Here is a 5,247-nt window from a genome sequence, read left to right on the forward strand (position 1 = left end):
ATGTCCATTTTGTATCTGTGTATTCAAAGTGGTTAGGATAGATATATAGTTGCATTCTCTTAATGAATAGAATGATTTGTTCTAATGGTGTTTGTAAATAAGATCACAAGTCCGCATCTTGTACAGCAATTGACCACTAAGAAGAATATATGCATTGTATTATTTGTTGAAACTGTACTTCTGATTTGATTTGAAACTGTCTCATTGCTATCTGTGTATTGATAAAACTTTGAAAAAAAAGAAAGAAACAGGTGACTAAGAAAAACAAAAGATTTATTTCCAAAATATACAAGAAACTTGTTAGCAAGGAAAAAAAAATCAATATCCAGAGGAATGAATGAGCAGAGGTTAAGAATAGCTAATTTAAGGAAGAGAAGGCACAAAAGGCTGACAATTATATAAAGACATATATTCATGAGTAGAAGAATTGTAAGCAACCCCTCACCCCAGTCAGACTTGCTTATGAGTCCACAGTGAACAAGTGCCTGAATATTCTTTATGGTGTTATTTGAGGTGATGGAGAACTGAGAGCGATCAACTTGCCCATTAGTGCAAAGTAATAGCTTTTTGCTACCACAAATTGAGGACTACCCAGGAGGTATAATAATGAATTAAATGTACATGGCAACATAATTGTATTTTGAAGTAAAATCCTAAATACATTTATTTAAATTAAATATATATAGCAGCACTTCCTATTTTACCAGAGCAAAGAGTAGAAAAAGGATAAAAATTGCACAGTTTGGATTGTGCTTATAGTGTAACAAGAAAAGTAGTACACTGTGTGGATAAAGAGAAATAATGGGAAAAATACATAAAAGACTTTCATCCTACAAACCTCTTCAGTTTCTCTATTTTTCACCATCAGTCAGGTAAATCCCTTTAACTTAAGTAAATATTGCTTTTCCTCCATCTTACTTTACATTTTCCCCTCTCCATTTTTTTTTCTCCACCTCAGGAGAGTAAACTTTAGAACTCCAAATCTCTTTATTTTACTCCCTTTTAAAATGTCTAGGGCCAGCAAGATAGCTCGGTGGTCTAGAGTACCTGGTTAGGCAAGCTTAGGCAGCACAGGGACCTTGGTTTGATCCCCAGTACCACTTGCCCTGCTTACCCTGTCCCCAGGGTGGGCTGAGCCAGTCACACACACACACACACACAAAAGTCTTCCATGATTTGTTTTATTTAGCTTCCAAAAAGTGCTTACCACAACCAGATATTAGCTGGTTGCTACCTATAGGTTAGTCACATCTTTCCTTGAAAGTGTTCTGGTTCCTTAAGTCCAGGCCTGTATGCAAAATGCCCTTCCTCCACTGCTCTTCCAGCTTGTATTCATTCCTCAGCTCTCTGCTTGGGCCTCCTCCCAAAACTGACTGGGTCAGCTCCCTCCCCATGCTCTCCAGAGCTCCAGCAACTACTATCACAGGATCGAACTGCATCTTGGAATCATTTAAACATGTGCATATCTAATCAATACCTTTAGTTCCTTTAGTTAGAGGTGCTATTCGTTCTGCTAATGAACTTTACAGAGTCAGCCATATAGTTTTCCTCAGTAATTTCCTATTAAGTGAATGAATAAGTATAAAAAATTCTACTTTAAGGAAACTATTGAGTACCTACCGTCATAGTTTAAACATGAGAGATTTGTAGAACTAAGTTTAAAGATAACTATAATAATAAAGACTTTGACTCAGAAACAAAAATGATGTTTAAATGTGGAAAACAGTAAATGAAATGTGTAAATATTAAATGAAATATATTATGTACCTATATCAACCTTATATAAAGAATGTAAATGTGATCTACTGCAAACATCTCCAAAAAAAAAAAAAAAAAAAAAAATCAAATGTATTATGTACATGGCTCAGTGGAATAAGCGCTTCCCTGGCAAGTGCAAGGGCCTGAGTTCAATCCCCGGTTAAAAAAAAAAAAAAAAAAAAAAAAGAAAGGGATCAAAAGATCAGGAAAGAAAGAAAGGAAGAAAGAAAAGGGAATGAAAGAATAATTAAGATGCATTATGTCCATGTACCAAATTTGCACAAGGAACACATACATTCTGTATTCCACACATGTACTATTAATAAACTAAAATTAAAAATGACCCCTAAATTAAAGGAGGACATGCAAAACTACATTATATTTCTAACTTTATCTGTTTAATGATTATGGATGTGTAAAAAGATGAACATTGTGTACTTTTACATTTCTCTGTTCAGAATCTATCATCCATGGCTGTTCAAAACAAGTTTTTAAATTGCATTCCAAATGACAGTCTTTAAACAATAATGTTTTTACTGAAACAATGCCAGGAGATTTTACATCACAGATGTCTATGTACACAAAGACTCATTGTGCAGAAACAAATTCCAAAATATTCCCCTGTAAAATCTGCTTGCGCATTTCCTTATGTAAACAAAAGTGAAGACAGTCTGACATAAGAGAAGAACAAGAATTTTGTTACATTTTTCAAGTATACAACATCTGTTGTATTAAAATGAATACTACATCTTTTTAAAAAAAATTGTGGCATTCCAACTAGCCCAAAGAAAACTTCAGGATGAAAACTATAAATGGTATACTCCATGCATACGTATTTAACATTGAATAGCAAGCTTTCCTCTTTGGGAAGAAAGTCAATACTTACCATTCAAATAAGTCTAATCGTAGAAGAAAGCCTAAGAAACAGAGAGTTTGTTAGGCAGATGCCACTAACAATCAACCCGGTTGAATTTTCAAAGTAAAGCACAATCTAATCAGGGCTTCCTGAAGCTCCAAAGATGCAATCAGCACACGTTACTTATAATCAGGGCTTCTTTTGTGCCAGGTGCCTTACAAATATGATCTCTCTGTCTTTGTCTCTCTGTCTTTCTCTCTCCCTGTCTCTCTGTCTTTCTGTCTCTCTGACTCTTTGTCTCACTTCCTCTTTCTGTCTCTTTGTCTGCCTCTGTATCTGTCTCTCTCTGTCCCTCTCTCTGTCTCTCTGTCTCTCTGTCTCTCTGTCTCTGTCTCTCTCTCTCTCTCTCTCTCTCTCTCTCTCAAAATCTAGAGAAGTTCAATAATTAATTGAAGTAACAGATATAGTCAGAGAAGTTGAGTAATACTCTAGTTCACATATTTTAAAGATTATATTATCCAACAGCTCCAAACTGGTTCTGTATTTTTCTCACCATGACATGAGATAGCTGAGCTGCAGAATAATGAACTGAGCTGTTCCTGGATGAGGACAATGCCTAGGGGAAGAAGGTAAGCCCAGAAACCCAGCATCCTCAGGGATGAAGTGCAGACCTGGAAGCAGATTCAGGGATTCCAGTTGCACTCTCCAAAAGTGACTGGGTGAGAGACAACTACAGTGGGCCAGACATAGGCCTTCCTGAGAAGTGAGCTCAAGCGTTGAAGGACACAGTCCCTTCCCTCCATGGGAAGAAATCTGCCCCTGTGAGTGTCACATTAAGGGCAATAGTCCATTTGAGTCCTTGTCCCATGGAGGAAGAGCCTAGTCTCTCCTATAGGCTTGTTATTCTTCTCATCTACCAATGTGAGCAAGGACATGCCTTTGCTTGGATGGTAGCCAGTCTTAGGTGATGGTCAGAGGAGGCTCTGGTGCATGGAAAGCAAAAACCCATAGGCACTGATATACCTAGGCAGAGAAAACCAGACTGCAGACCCTGCAAAGAAGCCATTTATTCAAAAATAGAGAAGAAAATAATTTTGTGTGTCAATCATTTTCAAGTGTAGAAAATAACTTTCTATCTTTAGGTATCTCCTCTTTCTTTCTTAAGCTTTTTCAGGGCTTAGGCTTTTATTGTATTTTCTCTCTTGTTCCCTTTTTCCTTTATTTTCTGCCTTGTTTGTTTTGATCAGATTTTATTGGTATATTTCATTTTTTGTATTTAGATCTGGTTTATTTTCTTATTTGTTTATTCCTGTGACTAGCTTCTAACACCATCAATTTCCTTTGACTCCTTAGCAGGACTCTGCCTTAGTTAATTTTTCTTTGGTGAGACACAATAAGCAACATCCACAATTTACAGGAATAAAGTCTATTTTGACTCACACTTTGTACAGGCTTCTGCCCCCAGTTGGCTGGCTCCAAGGCAGAGGGGCAGGGCAGAGGAGAATGAGCTCATGGGAGGAGACAGGAAGAAGAATAGAGGTGGAGGTGGGAGATTAACATCCCAGGGCCTGACCCAGGTAGGGTATCTGCCTGCTGCTGCATCCCTGAACATCATGCCATGAGCCAGAAACTCATCTGTGGCCTGACCCATGAGGTGTATCAGCTTCCAACACCTCACCAGCACGTGGGGCTTAAGGGTAACTTCTAGATATACATGATTTCAGAATATTTATCTCAGTTTCTCTCCTTCTGATATCACAATGAATACATGAAAAATTGTTCAGCATTATTGGCCATTATAGAAATGCATATTAAAACAACATTGAGATTCTATCTTGCCTCAGAAAGCATGGGCATCATCAAGAAATCAAATAATAACAAATGTTAAGGAAGCTGCAAAGAAAAAGGAACACTCCTACATTCTTAATGGGACTGTACGCTATCACTAAGAAAATCAGTACAAAGATTCCTCAAAAACTAAAACTAGATATTCCATTTGACATGCTCTTCCCCATCTAGATCCTTTCTGAAAGAATTTTCAACATACTACAATGACGTATGCATATCTAAGTTTACAGCAGCACAATTCATAAGAGCCAAATCTTGGAAGTAGACTGTGTGCCTGAAAATACGATATTTGTACACAATGGCATATTACTCTTCCATAAAGAAAAATAGATTGTATTATTTGTAAGAAAATAGATACACCTTGAGACAATATTTTTAATGAAATAAATCAGACATACAAGCTTAAAATTATCTGTTTTATGCTATAAATAAAATCATAAAGAGTGAAATAAAGTTATATAACAAAAGGTGGGGATACATCTTTCTCAGATGAGAAGGAAATAAAGAGATGGAGGGAGGGAGAAAAAAAGGAAGAAAAAGGATGAAATAAGAAATTAAGATGTGTCCTGCTTAGGTAGAGTGCAGTGGCCTGGGTTTGATCCTTAGTGTGCCGTGCTGGCCCCGCCCCTGGGGCACGGTGAGACAGTGACTGAGACTGGGCGTGGTGGCACACACCTATAATCCCAGTGCCTGAGAGGCTGAAAACAGGAGAATCATTATGAGTCTGATCTACACAGTGAGACCCTGTAGACCCTGTACTAAATATATATGTATATATAATATAT

This window comes from Octodon degus, unplaced genomic scaffold (genome assembly GCF_000260255.1).
Source record: "Octodon degus isolate 3935 unplaced genomic scaffold, OctDeg1.0 scaffold00081, whole genome shotgun sequence".
Taxonomy (NCBI): domain Eukaryota; kingdom Metazoa; phylum Chordata; class Mammalia; order Rodentia; family Octodontidae; genus Octodon; species Octodon degus.